Below are 16,353 nucleotides of genomic sequence, written 5' to 3'. Positions count from 1 at the left end.
TACCCTTCTAAAACTCACCGACCAAGCTTTCCCCTTTCGTTAATCTATGATTAATAGATGACACTCAAAACTTTTTTTCCTGTGTATATAGCTGTGGTTCCCTGGTGATGCCTGGGAAGCCATGATTTCCAGTGAGAAATCCCTGGTACAAAGAATGCAACTGTATTGGGCTTAAATGGTCAGGCTGCCCTTTTCAAAAGCCTTACCCCAGAGTATAACTATGCCAGGGATTTCTGGAGGAAACAGCAACTGTGTTTAGTGCTAAACTGACCCCAGGGAAGCATCTCATTGCTAACCATTCATCCAAGTAGACACCCTTTGGACTGAATGAGTCATCTTAGGTGAGCTCTTTGCAAATCAGTCTGATGTATTTTCTCATTTGACACCCAGGCTGTCAAGCTTCACAATGGTGTCAGGCAAGGTGAACAATCTTGTAACCTGTTAATTTGCTTGAAATAATGACAGCAATAATCTGATCAGGTTTGCCAGACTGTCTCCATTTGAAGTGGACAGTGGTTCGTCCTGTGAAGATTGTGACACATTAAGACAAGTGTGTGATTATTATATCCAGTTATGGCACTTGGGTAGCTTGACATAGCCCACTGCTGTGAAAGTGACCCACATTTACCACCCTGTGCATCCACTTGCTATGATTGGCATATGTGTATGCTCGAACCTGTCTCCAGGTCCTTTATTTCCTTCTGGAACTGTATCAATCACAAATTCCCTTAGCTGCTCTTAAGTGTATTTATCAATATGTTAACCCCTCTCTCAAGATATTCCAATAGGAGTTATTTATAGGCTATACTGAGAAAGCTACTTGAACTCTCTAAGGAAGACAAACAAAGATTGATCTATCAGTGTTGGAGAAGAGTTATATTTAGACTTTTTGATAAAGTAGGACTTGGATTTCTGTTTCTTTCTAGTACTCAAGATAGTTTTCCTTCTAAATTCTTTATACATATCATGCAGTCCTTCTTGATATCCAAACTTGACTCAAAAGGACAATTTGAGAACATAAAACATTACAATCATTTTAACTTAGGCAAATCTATTTTAATAATTGTTCAGATACAAACTTGCTCAAATAACTGTTGTGTCTATTGGTGACAATTTGGGAAATGCCATTTGAACTTTTCATGAAAGTATACTAAGAACAAATAGATAATAATTACACAGTTGTCATGCTTTTTTTTTTTTTTTTCCTTCCAGTAGAGTGTTTTCCTCTGAAATCATATACAAAACTGTTTCAATGTAATCAGGGTTAGGGTTTGGATAGTTTGGCTTTACCTGCACTAAAGCCAACCTAAATAAACTGTTTTCAGTCTTATATTTTTTCTCTTATTCATGTTTTATGAGGAGACAGTATACTTGTTCAGAACAGGTAAGAGAAATTTGGTAAAAGAAATTGGTAAAAGAAAATTAAACCTCATTGTTTTAAGATAATTTTAAGAAAATCCTTATTAAAATAATTATGATCAAAATGTTTTCTAAAATTTACATTTCAAATATTTGTCCAGATAAATATGATAAGATATGTTAAAAGAATTTGCTGATCAAATTTAAAGAGGTTAGGTACATGCTGGTTTTTATGAGGCGTAAAGTAAAAGAATGGATATAAAACTGAAATATGCGAAAACAAAAATATGAAGAGGGATGATCTACAAAGTATAGAGAACTTGGTGTTTTGTCACAGCTCAGGAAAATTCTGGAAGCAATCATTAAAAGGAAAGCAATGATCATGTATCAAATGAGTCATATAAAGTAAATTTCATTTACATGATGGGTTATCCTTTATGTACTCTTGTATCTATGCTTCCGCCTTTTTGTCCACTCTACCTCTGGTGCATTCTTCACTCTCCACATTGAATTTGCCTTTCAGTTCCTCTACCAAATCTGATCATATGCCTCTTCTAGCTCCCTGTATTTTAGTATTTTATGAATAAATGTTCAAACTCCTTTGTGTGGAGTACAAATTCTTCATGATTTGGTAATTTACTGTACCTTCTTGCAACTCCTGCCACCCAAGAACCACCTCTGCCATGCACTACTTGTGATCCTTCAATACCTAGCTTGGTCATCACTCATGCAAACTGCATCAGATTGTCACCTTCCATTTCTCCACTACAAGGTAGAGCTGGTCACTCCCACCCCTTGTGCAAAAATAGAGTAGACACATGCCTTTATTAAAAGTCAGTACAATATAAATACACTGAGACACAATTTTTAATTTCTATTTCTGATGTCCTTCAGTAGACTGGGAGCTCTGTAGAGCAGAGACAATGTTACTATCCTATTGTTATCCCAAGAGAACATGTAAGGTGAGAAAGAAATATTTGTTGTGTTAAGTAATTAGTATTTTAAAATTATAAAGTGGTAATTTATTCTAAGTTAATCTACAGGCAAAAGATTCACTATAAAACTCTGGCATGCATATGTTTTAAAAATTGGCAAGACTTTTCAAAAATCTGTATTAAAACATAAAGGATCCAGAATAGATAAAAGATGTGTTGAAAGACAACAAAATTGGGGGACTCATATTTTTTAGTTTTAAAATGTACTATAAAGTTGTAGTAATCAACATAATGAGGTTCTGAAACAAGTATATAAATACAGAAAATACAGGAGAAAATCTTAGTGACTTTAGACTTGGTGATGAGCTTTTAGATAGGAAACACAGTACAACACATGAAAGAAAAAATTAAGGAAGATTTTAATAACACTTGTTTTAATTGATGTATAATTGACTTATTATATTATTTTCAGGTGTACAAGAAAGTGATTTGATATTTTTATACATTATGGAATTATTACCCTATGAAGATCAGTTACTATCACCATACAAAATTATGACAATATTATTCATTATATTCCCTATGCTGTGCATTATATTCTGTAACTGACTTTATAACTCCAAGTTTGTATTTCTTAATCTTCTCCACCAACTTCACCCACCCTCCCCTCCCTCCCCTCTGCCAATCACCTGTTTGTGTGCTGTATCTATGAATCTGCTTTGTAATAATTCATACACTTCTTTTGTTATTCAGAATTCATATATAAGTAAAATCATATAGCATTTATCTTTCTCTATTTCACTTAGCATAATGCCATATAGATTCATCTAGTTTTTGTAAATGAGAAGATTTAACTCTTTTTTGGCTGTGTAATATCCCACTATATTCCACACACACACTATATATGTGTGTGTATACACACACCCTGAAGATATATATATATATATATATATATATATATATATATACACATACACACACACACCAACACACACATCTATATTTTTTCCTTCCTCTATCAGTGGACACTTAAGTTATTTCTATATTTTGGCTACTGTAAATAATGCTGCAGTGAACATAGGGGTGCATGTATCTTTTTGATTTAGTGCTTTTGTTTCCTTTGGACAAATACCAAGTAGTGGTTGTTGGATTGTATGGAATTTACACTTATTATTTTTGTGGTATCTCCATTCTGTTTTTCACAGTGGCTGTGTCATCCGCAGTCCCACCAACAGTGTACAAATGTTCTCTTTTCTCCACATCCTCACCAATACTTGTTAACTGTCTTTTTGATAACAACCATTCTCATATTTATGAAATGATATCTCATTGTGGTTTTTATTTGTATTTCCCTGATGATTTAGTACCTCTTATTGTGATGAGTACCTCTTATTGTGCTTGTTGGCCATCTTTATGTTATTTTTGGAAAAATGTCTATTTAGGTCTTTCAAACATTTCTTAATGGGATTGTTTGATAATGAGTTGTATGAGTTCTTTCATAATTTGGATATTAATCCCTTATCAGACACATCATTTGAAAATATCTTTTTCCATTCAGTAGTTTGCCTTTTTTTCCTTCATCATGAAAAAGCCTATGAAAAGCTGATACGCATTATTTGTCTTCAGGGAAACACAAATAAAAATATAAAGAAATACCTTATTAAAATAACAAGTACAAAAATCTGCAAGAACCAATAGCTGGTTAGTATTTGCAGCACATGGAACTCTCATTCATTATGGGTAGGAATGTAAAATGATTGATTTAGTTACTTCTGATTATAGTTCAACTATTGCTGACAAAGCCAACATGCCATAATGTAGAATTGTGGTCCAACAATTGTGGTGTTAAGTACTTACCTAATGTGTTAACAAATTTCTGTCATACACAAAAGCCTTCATACTGATGATTATAGCGGCTTTATTATAATTCCCTCAAATTGTAAGCAATCAAGGCGACCTTCAATATGTAAATTGATACACAAGCTATGGTACAGCCAAAGAATGGAATATTATTCATCAATAAAAGAAATGTGTTATCATTATTTCATTCCCAAACATGGACAAACCTTAAAAGCATACTGTTAAGTTAAAAATTCAATAGCAAAGAGACTTACTATGTAATTTTCTCTTTCTGGATATCCTATTATTGGTGTAAAGTAGATCCTGGATCTATGAGCCTATCTTCCAAGTCTTTTACCTGTTTCCTCATGATTTACATCTCTGTACCCAATTCCTTCACGTGATTGAGATGTTTCTTGGACTTGGTCTGCTAAGTTAGTTGTAGAGATTTAAAGTTTCTCATTCAATACATCCAAAACATTACTTAATTAGGAAGATTTTTATTTTAGCTCAGAGAAGATACTTTTTATTTTGGATTTAATTATTTTGAGTTTTTCTCAATTATTTTTCCTCTTCCATTGTCATCCATTTTTTTCATTCAGCTATTCTTCTTTATAGCTGCTGGACAGGGACTGTTAAGCTGTGACAGATGAAGTTTTGTCTGTTTTTTTGGTTTGAAACACTGGTTTGATTGTTTGCAAATCATAAAAGGTGAGTGTCTCATCTATAGTAAAAATGCCACCATCTATTTATTACATAGGTCTAGCAGATTGCCAGTTTCCTGCTGAGGCAAGGAACCATAGTCTTCCTATTTCACCTTTCCTTATAGTATCTTTTCCTTAGGGGAAATGCACTGTCTTCAGTAATAAGAATATCAGGTGTATACATGCAGGGCTGATGAAAACCCTCTCTGATAGCCATAAATATCTGTGTAAAGATTTTTCCAGGATTCAGTAGTTTATGGAAAATAACCTAAGATCTTTTTTGTCTAGTTTTTGCTCTACAGTTAGTCACTTTTATTGAAGTATAGTTCATGTACAATATTATATGTTACAAGCTAACAATATTATGTTCCACAATTTTAAAGGTTATATGCCACTTATAGTTATTAAAATATATTCTTATAGTTTATATCATATGTAATAATTTGTGCTTCTTAATCCCCTACCTCTACCGCCTCTCTCTGCTTCCCAATGGTAATTATTAGTTTGTTTTTCACATCTGTGAATTTGTTTTTGTTCTTATACTCACTAGTTTATTGTATTTTTTTAGATCCCACATATAAGTGATATCATATGAGATTTGGCTTCCTCTGTTTGACTTATTTCACTTAGTATAATACCCTCCAAGTCCATTATTGTAAATGGTAAAATTTTATTTCTTATGGCTGAGTAGCATTATATAAACATAAACATACAAATAGATATATTAATATATATAGATGCAGATAGTGTATTTATATACATATATATACCACATATATATACATTTATATACATATATATACCATATATATACATATATATACCCATATATGTATATGGGGCTATCTGATGGCTCAGCGTTAAAGAATCTGTCTACAATGCAGGAGACGCAAAAGATGCAGGTTGGATCCCTGGGTTGGGAAGATCCCCTGCAGGAGGAAATGGCAACCCACTCAGTATTCTTGCCTGGAGAATCCCATGGACAGAGGAGCCTCACAGGCTACAGTGCACAGGTTTGCAAAGAGTTAGACACAACTGAAGTGACTTGACTTAGCATGCACACATGCACATATCTCACATTCTCTTTATTCATTCACCTGTAAGAATATACACATCGATAATTGCTTTAAATATAAATGGACTAAATGCTTTGATCAGAAGACACAGAGTATATCTGAACTCCTAGAGAAACAAGACCTGTATATTTGCTGCCAACAAGACTCACTCCAGATCTAAAGACACACACATCCTCTGAAAGTGAGGGGATGGAAAAATGTATTTCACACAAGTGGAAATCAAAAGAAAACCAGAACAACAATTCTTATACCAGAAAAAAATAGACTTTAAAAAATAAACAAAGAAGGACACTATGTAACAATAAAACGATCAATCCAAGAACAAGATGTAACAACTGTAGATACATATGCCCTCAACAGGAGAAGGCAATGGCACCCCACTCCAGTACTCTTGCCTGGAAAATTCCATGGATGGAGGAGCCTGGTAGGCTGCAGTTCATGGGGCCACTGAGAGTTGGACACAACTGAGCGGCTTCACTTTCACTTTTCACTTTCACGCATTGGAGAAGGAAATGGCAACCCACTCCAGTGTTCCTGCCTGGAGAATCCCAGGGACGGGGAGCCTGGTGGGCTGCCGTCTATGGGGTCACACAGAGTCAGACACGACTGAAGTGACTTACCAGCAGCAGCAGCAGCATGCCCTCAACATAGGAGGACATAAGTACATAGACAAATATTAATGGACATAAAAAGAAATATCAACAGTAAACAATAATAGTAAGGGATTTTAATACCTTATATATGTCAATGGACACATTATCCAGACAGAAACTCTAAGAAGGAAACATTGGCCTTAAATAAATACCTAGGAATAAACCTACCTAAGGAGGCTGAAGGCCTACACTCAGAAAACTATAAGATACTGATGAAAGAAATAAAAGATGATACAAACAGATGTTTTTGGATTGGAAGAATCAATATTGTGAAAATGACTGTATTGATGAAAGAAATCTACATATTCAATGCAATCCCTATCAAATTACCAACAACTGGTAAAATGGATCATATAGTCCATTTACATTTTTCACAGAATTGGAACAAAAATTTATAATTTGTATGGAAACACAAAAGACCCCAAATAGCCAAAGCAATCTTGAGAATGAAAAACAGAGCTGGAATAATTGGGTCCCCTAACTTCAGACTATACTATAAAGCAATAGCAATCAAAATAGTATGGTACTGGCACAAAAACAGAAATACAGATCAATGGAACAGGACAGAAAGTCCATAGATTAAACCCAGGCACTGACAGTCATCTAATCTATGACAAAGAGTCAAGAATACACAATGGAGGCAAGACAATTGCTTCAATAAGTGATGCTGAGAAAACTGAATAGCTATATATAAATGCATGAAATTAGAACAAACCCTAATATCATAAACAAAAATAAACTCAAAATGGATTAAAGAGCTGAATGTAAGGCCAGATACTATAAAACTTCTAGAAAACCTAGGAAGAATACTATTTGACATAAATCTCAGTAAAATCTTTTTCAATCCACCTCCTTGAATAATGAAAATAAATACAAAAATAAACAAATGGGACCTAATTAAACTTAAAACCATTTTCACAGCAAAGGAAACCATAATCAAAACAAAAAGACAACTCTCAGATTGGGAAAAAATAATTTGCAAACAAAGCAAGTGACATGGGATTAATCTCCAAAATAAACAAACAGCTCATGCAGGTCAATATTAAAAAAAAAAAAATTACAGCCCAAACAAAAAAACTGGGTGGATGATCTGAATAGACATTTCACTAAAGAAGATGTACAGATAGCCAAAAACACATAAAAAGATGTTCAACATCACTAATTATTAGAGAAACGCAAACAAAAGCTACAATGAGGTATCACCTTAAATCAGTCAGAATGGCCATGATCAAAAAATTTATAAACAATAAATGCTAGAGAGGGTGTGAACAAAAGGGAGACCACCTACACTGTTGTTGGGAATTTAAACAGGTATAGGCACTATACAGAACAGGATGGAAGTTCCTTAGAAAACTAAAAACAGAGCTACCATACAATCCAGCAATCCCTCTCCTGGGCTATATCTGGAGAAAACCATAATTGGAAAAGATACATGCATCCCAATGTTCACTGCACTACTATTTACAATAGCCAGAACCTGGAAGTAATCAAAATGTCCATCAACAAAGGAATAAAGATGTGGTACGTATATATACAATGGAATGTTACTGAGCCATAAAAATAACAAAATAATTCCATTTACAGCAACGGGGATGGACCTAGAGACTGTTATACTTAGTGAATTAAGTTGAACAGAGCAAGACAAATCTTACGGGATATCATTTGTGGAAGCGAAAAAAAAAAGGTACAAATGAATTTACTTACAAAGCAGATATAGAGTCAGAGATGTAGAAAACTAACTTATGGTTACCAAGGGGGTAAGGAGGGGAAGGATAAATTGAGAGATTTTGATTGACATATACAAACCACTCTATATAAAATCGGTAACTAATAAGAACCTACTGTGTGGCACTGGGAATTCTACTCAATACTCTGTAAAGGCCTATATGGGAGAAGACTCTAAAAAGAGTGGATATATGAATACACATAATTGATCCAGTTTGCCATACAGCAGAAACTAACACAACATTCTGGAGGAGGAAATGATAACCCACTCCAGTATTCTTGCTTGGAGAATTCCATGGACAGAGGAGCCTGGTGGGCTGGAGTCCATGCGGCTACAAAATCAGACATGACTGAGCATGCATGCACAATGCAACACTGTAAATCAACTGTGTGTGCTAAGTTGCTCAATCATGTCTAACTGTTTGTGACCCATGGACTATAGCCTGTCATGGACTATGTCCATGAGGATTCTCCAGGCAAGAATACTGGAGTAGGTTACCATGCCTTCCTCCAGGGGATCTTCTCAACACAGGGATTGAACCTCACGACTCCCATATTACAGTCAGATTCTTTACTGTCTGAGCCAGTTAAAAAAATATAACACATTAGACCAGATGAACTTAATTGATATTTATAGAGCATTTCATCTGAAAGCAGAATAATACATATTCTTTTCAGGTTCACATCCTTCTCCAGGATAGAACACATGCTAGCCACAAGACAAGTCTCAGGAAATTTAAGAAAACTGAAATCATATGAAATATCTTTTCTGATCACAATGCTATGAGGCTGGAAATAAACTACAAGAAAAAACAACTTCAAAAAACCAAACAAATAGAGGCTAAACAACATGTAACCAACATGTAACCAATGGATCACTGAAGAAATGAAAGAGAAAAAAATAGAGACAAAAGTCTTTCATTTGTAGAGACAAATGAAAATGAAAACAGGGTGATCAAAACTCTATGGGACACAGCTAAAGCTGTTCTACAACAGAAGTTAATAGCAGTATAATTTTACCTTAGGAAAATATGATATAAGGAAGTAAGAAAAATCTCAAATGAACTTACAACTTACACCTCAAGCAACTACAGAAAAAAGGAATAAACAAAACCCCAAATTAGCAGAAGGAAAGAAATCATAAAGGTCAATGTAGAAATAAAAGAAATGGAGATGAAGAAAAAAATAGAAAGGATTAGCGAAACTAAAAACTGATTCTTTGAAAAGATCGAGTTGATAAGCCTTTAGCCAGACTCATCAAGGAAAAAATGAAGAGGTCTCAAATCAATAAAATCAGAAACGAAAAAGGAGAAACTACAACTGACATCACAGAAACACGAAAGATCACAAGAGCAGACTACAAAAAACTATATCCCAATAAAATAGACAACCTAGAAGAAATGGAAAATTTCTCAGAAATGTACAATCTTCACGATTGAACCAGGAAGAAACAGAGAAAATGAACCACCAAATTACCAGTAGTGAAATTAAATCCTTTATTTGAAAACTCTCAATAAACAAAAGTCCAGGACTAGATGGCTTCACAGGTGAATTTGATTAAATACTTAAGAGTTAAAACCTATCTTCCTGAAACTCTTGTAAAAAATTGCAGAGGAAGGAACACTTTTGAACACACCACCCTGACACCAAAACCAAACAAAGATATCACAAATAAGAGTACAGAAAAATATCACTGATGAATGTAGACCCTAAAATCCTCAACAAAATATTAGCAGTCTGAATCCAACAATACATTAAAAGGATCATACACCATGATCCAGTGGCATTTATTCCAGGGACACAAGGATTTTCAATTTTCACAAATCTATCAATGTGATACACCAAATTAACTAACGGAAGACCAAAAACCATATGATCATGTATTAACAGATATATATATATAGGAATCTAGAGAAGTAGTACTAATGATCCTATTTTCAGGGAAGTAATGGAGATGCAGACATAGAGAATGGACTTGTGGACACAGCAGGGGAAGGAGATTGTAGGACAAACTGAGAAAGTAGAACTGACATATAAGATAGATAGCTAGTGGGAAACTGTTATATAACACAGGGAGCCCAGCCTGGCACTTTATGATGACCTAGAGTAGTGGGACAGGAGGGGTGGGAGGCTTTCACATATATATGTATATGTATATATATATATATATATATATATATATATATATATATATATAATTATGGCCAGTTCTCATTTTTGTGCAGCAGAAACCAATACAAAATTGAAAACAATTACCCTCCAATTAAAACATAAAAAACCCATATGATCATCTCAGTAGACACAGGAAAAGCTTTTGTCAAATGTCACCTTATTATACTATAAAGTATTTAATTTGGTAATATTTTTGAGATGCAATGCACGTAACCTCTTAAACTGTTCAATTCGGTGTTTTTTTAGCATATTCACAAAGTTTGTAATCATTACCATGATCATTTATGGAACACATTCATCATCTCGAAATATAAACCTCATATACTTTAACTATCCCCTCTCTGCTAATCACCGATACTAGCAGTCCTTGGCAATCACTGTTCTGGTTTCTGTCTCCACAGATTAGCCTATTATTACACTCTGTTGGATTTGACTTGCTAATATTGTTTTGAGCACTTCTGAATCTGTATTCATAATAGATAACTATTGTGTAGTGTTATTTTTTATTATGATTATGTCTTCATCTCTTTTGATATCTGGGCAATACTGGCATATCAAAATATTGGCCATATAAAATTAATTTTTCAAATGTTTGGCAAACATTCAACTGTGAGACCATATCAGCTTGGACTTTTGGTTGTTGCTGGTGAGTTTTTTGTTCCTAATTAAAACCTTTCACTTGTTATATGACTATTCGGATTCTATATATATATTTTTTTCTGAATTCAGCTTTGTTAATTTTTGTTTTTCCAGGAATTTGTACATTTATCCTGTTTTTTATTTTCAAATGGTTTTCACTGTCCCTTTAATATTAGTAGAGTCAAAAGGAGTATCTGCTCTTTTCTCTTTCTTTGCATTGAATCTTCACTTATTTTCTCTGTCAACATAATGAAATCTTTGTCATTTTGTTGATCTCTTCAAATGACCAATTTTTGGTTTTATTGATTTTTATATTGTTTTTCTATTTTCTATTTCATTAATTTTTGCTCTAATTTATTTGTTATTTTCTTTTGGACATAGGCTTTATTTTTTTAAATTAATTTCTTAAGTTGAAAGGTTATTGATCTCTTAATGTAGACCTTTCTAGCTATAAAAATCCCTTAAGCATTATTTTTACTGAAACTCATAAGTTTTGTGTCTTTATTTTTTTGTGTGTCTTTAATTTCATTAAAAGTAATTTATAGTTTCTCATTTCTTTTTTGGCATGTTAGTTATTTAGGAGTGTGCTATTTTAATTTTCACATTTATGAGTTTCCTCCATTTCTTTCTATTATTGACTTAAATTTAATTCCACTTTGGTTATAAGATCATAAGCCTTTATTTTTTGGAACTAAATACATATTAATAGGAAACAAAATACAAAAAACTCTCTTCAGGAAACAGAATTATTTAATCCAACAAATCTGAAGTTGCTTCATCTTCAGAGTGCAGTTTTGATGCGGGTGTTCACACTTAAGATATGTTTCACAGACTGTTCATTAAACTGCTATTGCAAAGCAGGCAGTAGAAGGGACCATCTCAGGAAAAAAAGACGTTGGAAAAGCCACACCTCAGAATCATCTGGAAATTCAACACTTTTTATCTTTCAACACTTTCAATTGGAAGTATTTTCACTTCCAATTACTTTCATTTCTTTACCTCAGTCTGACCTTTCAGGGGACAGAACTGTTAATAGAGGTGCAATCTCCAAGATAATCTTTCTTTCCCATCATGGATGCAAGAGCCCAAGACTTCCTCCGTGAAATCCACATATCCATTTCTAGAAACGTCAGCTAGAGTGATCCGTCTGTCACCCAGAAGTTTCTCCTTTCTCCCAACAGACTGTGCAACCAAGTTCTCTGAATCCCCTGAACCTCAAAATTCCAAGTATCACAGCCAGTGCCAGGAGAAAAACCTGAAAGATGAGAGCAGAGAAGCCTCTCTGCCAGTGCTAGGTTTCTTCTTATCAACAATAAAAAGTCCCAGTTCTCTGCAATCACGGAAAAGGAAAGACATTTGCCAGCACGACCCTACCCATTTCCTAATTCCCACCCTCGCATTCTTACCCTAATAAGAGTCCCTTCCACTCAGTGACCCTGCAGCACTGCTCCACGGAGGGTGCCCAGGAAACATCCTCCCGCCTAGTGCAGCCCCAGTGAAGCAAGGCCGCCTTGGAGCCAGAGACAGGAAAGAGCCACAGCAGGACACAGCGGTATCTCTGTGATTCCAGATTTCAGGTTCATTCCCATCACCACCCTTCCTCCCCCTGTCCTTCCACACTGGGGAAGGACTGAGAAGAGGGTGGTGGGCTCAGGAGATCTGTGGGTCTTTCACGGTCAGGCAGTGATTCCATCTGTCTGTCCTAAGACTTGCAGTCTTGTGCCCTTTGCACGCACCAGCCCATGACATCAAATATACAAATCAAGGTTCCTCATTTTCTTGTGTGATTCCAGTCACCAGTAGGAGGTTGCAGGCCATGAACTGCACGCTCAGCACTTTGCTCATCTGGCGGGTGAAAACGCCCAGGAGCTCTCTGGATGAGCCGTCTGCGGGCGTGCAGCTGTGCGTGCCCTTGATGTCCCAGACACGCACTGAGTTGTCCATGGATGCTGATGCGATCAGGCTGCTGTCCGGGCTGAAGGTGAGGCTGGTGATGCTGTCCGTGTGGCCCTGCAGCTCTTTGTAGAGGGTCCCGGATGCCAGGTCCCACAGCTTCAGCCGCTGGTCCTCGCCCGCAGACACCAGGTACTTACCATTGGGGGAAAAGGCCAGGGAGCGCACGGGGCCATGGTGGCCGGTGAAGAGCCTCACCAAGTTCCCCTGCTGGGTGCTCCACAGCCTCACCGTCTTGTCTGTCGAGCCCGTGGCTAAATAGTTTGAATTGGGGTGGAACCTGACGCAGTCCACGTCCGCCAGGTGCCCGGCGTAGATTCGCAGCGGATACGCCTGATCAAATGACCACAGGCGGGCCGTGCGGTCATGGCACCCGCTGGCGAAGTATAGGCTGTGCGGGCTGATGTCCAGGTCCCACACGGGGTAGGCGTGGCCCTGGTACCGCACGGTATTGGTGAAGCTGCCCAGGTCCCAGTACCTGATGGACGTGTCTTCAGAGCAGGAGAGCAGCGCAGAGCTGTCCGGGAGGAACCTGGTGCCATACACTGGCCCGCAGTGTCCCCGCAGGACTTTCATCTCCAGACCTGCGCTGTCATCCTCGTCCTCCTCCGGGACATCACGAGCCAAGTGGATGTGAGACGCGTCGACTTGACGCGGTTCGGAGTTAAACTTCTTGGAACGCGGACTCCACACTTTTATACAGGAGTTGTCGAATCCCGCGGCAAGCAGCCTCCTGTCCGGGGAGACCTCTGCCGTGTTCAACTGCTGCTCTGTGTTGTAGAAAGCGTAGAGGCAGATGGTGGTGAGGGACGGGGGGCCATCCCGAACGCGCTTGATGCTTTCCTGCAGGGCCTCCAGTGCCTCCTCGTTCTGCAGGACGGGTCTCGGCATGTCAGGGGGCTCTAGGCTGCTGCCCTCACCACCGGAGGAGACACCGCTGGCACAGAGCTGATGGTCCATCTTCTCGGCGGGCCGCACGTCCAGGTATAACACGCCAGGCGAGGACTCTGCCAGGCGTGGACTCTGTCAGGCGTGATGTCGTTCTTCTGGAGGAAACTGCGAAAGGAGTTGCACCTTGTCTCCCGGTCGACTGATCACGAATTTGTCGTCCAGGAAGGCACGTAGCCGGAAGTTACGCGTAAACAGGATATCCTGCCTGGTCCACGTGGTTCGCAGCTGCTCGATGACGTCATCGGCGCTGGCTTCCTCACTTCACGGCTCTGCTGGGAGTCAGAGTCGGTGAGAAAATTCCACAGCCTTCGTAACTGTACTTCATATTGCTGGGTCTCTCCCTGGCAAGAGGCTACAGACACTATGAAGTCACAACCAGATTCTGATTGGGCTGCGAGGCTGGCTGCCATCTCCTGGGCGTTCTGCAACCCGCGCAGTCCCTGCTTCAGCCGGCAGGGCACATCCTTGACTGCCTACGTTTGAGGTAACAGGACGCGGTCGTCTGGATCTGCTCCGTGAGCACTCGTGTCATGACTGAACATCTCAGACGGTTCCTGCTTCCCCCACTGCCACTGCCGCCACCACCAGGGTTTTGCGATGCCCCATGCCCCTCAGCCCCCGCGGGGTTCCCAGGGCAGCCGAGAGATGACTGACTGAGGTGACTGGCTGACTTGGAGCCACCTTGGGCTGAGCCAGGCCCTCACAGACATTTATAGTCTTTCAGTTCTATTAAATATATTGAACTTTGTTCTGTGGCCTATCCTGGAGAATTCTCTTTGTGCACTTGAAAAGAGTATATATTCTACTGTTTTAAGTGTTCTATAGAGCTCTGTTAGGTCAATTTAGTTTACAGTGCTTTGAAGCCTTATATTTCCTCTTTATCATCTCACTGTGATGTTTCTCTGTATCTTTGCGTTTATCCTACTTAGAGTCCTTTAAGCTTCATGGACGTGTGGATTAAAATTTTTCATCAGGTTTAGACATTTCAATTATTATTTCTTTAAATTTTTTTCCCCTCATTTTCTATTCTTTTTTGTTACAGTCTTTGTTTTAAAGAAAGTCTGTTTTGTTTGCTATGAGTATTGCTACCCCAACTTTCCATTTCCCTGGAATGTATTTTTCCATCCCATCATTCTCACACTTTTTATTTGTGTCTTTAAATTATGTGAGTTATGTGTAGGCAGCATTTAGATAGGTCTTCTTTTTCTGGCCATTCAGCTACCCTGTGTCTTTTGATTGGTGCATTTTGTCTATTTATATTTAAATAGGTCTTTTACTTACTGTTACATTGCTAATTGTTTTGCATGCATTGGTGAGCCTACTGATTTTCCACATTTCTCTGCACCTTTTTAGTTTTCATTTTTTTCTATTACTCAGGTTTCATAAACTCTATTGATTTATTTTCAAGTTCACTAATTCTTTGTTCTGCCAATTCAAATCTTCTAGTAGATCCCTCTAAGGAATGTTCCTTCCGGTTGTATTTTTCAGCTCCAAATTGCTATAGTTTTTACATTATTTCTGTGCTGTGCTGTGCTTAGTCTCCCAGTTGTGCCCTATTCTTTTTGATCCCATGGACTGTAGCCCTCCAGGCACATCTCTCCATGGACATTCCCCAGGCAAGAATACCTAACTGGGTTGCCATACCCTCTTCCAGAGGATCTTACTAACCCAGGGATCGAACCCAGGTCTCCTGCATTGCATACAGATTCTTTTACTGTCTGAGCCACCCAGGAAGCCCAAGATACTGGAATGGGTAGCCTATCCCTTCTCCAGGTCATCTTCCCAACCCAAGAATCAAACCATGGTCTTCTGCACTGCAGGCGGATTCTTTACCAGCTGAGCTACCAGGGAAGCCCACAATATTTCTATTTCTGTATTAATATTTTCCTTTGCTGCAATATTATCATCACATCTTTTTTACTTCTTTTAGCATCATTCTCTTTAGTTTGTGAGATATATTTATAATGGCCATATTGAAATTTTTGTCTGTTACAGCTGACATCTTGTTGATCTCACAGAGTATCTATTTTTCCATTGTTTAGTTGCTTTTTTCTGTGTACGTGTCAGAACTTCCTATTTATTTGCATGATATACCTATAACTACATCTGTACCTATCTATATACATCTCATATTGATAAAATTGCTCTAGTATAACATTGACACAGTTTCTACATTTTTAAATATCCAGTCCCCCCACCCCCAAATATATATATCAAATGTGTATGTATGTATATATCTATATTATATATATATGAACTTCCCAGGTGGTAATGAACCCTCTTGCCAATGCAGGAGACATAAGAGTTGTGAATTCAATCCCTGGGTTGGGAAGATCCCCTGGAGAAG

The 16,353-nt window shown here is 37.7% G+C and overlaps 1 pseudogene; it reads right to left on the bottom strand.

Annotated features, from left to right (window-relative positions):
- Nucleotides 1-12,863: 12,863 nt before the first annotated feature.
- Nucleotides 12,864-14,538, bottom strand: LOC136147484 (TAF5-like RNA polymerase II p300/CBP-associated factor-associated factor 65 kDa subunit 5L pseudogene; annotated as a pseudogene).
- Nucleotides 14,539-16,353: the final 1,815 nt, after the last annotated feature.

This window comes from Muntiacus reevesi, chromosome 15 (genome assembly GCF_963930625.1).
Source record: "Muntiacus reevesi chromosome 15, mMunRee1.1, whole genome shotgun sequence".
NCBI classification, from domain to species: domain Eukaryota; kingdom Metazoa; phylum Chordata; class Mammalia; order Artiodactyla; family Cervidae; genus Muntiacus; species Muntiacus reevesi.
The sequence above is the reverse complement of the archived record's forward strand: the minus strand, read 5'-3'. Positions and strand labels throughout refer to the sequence as shown.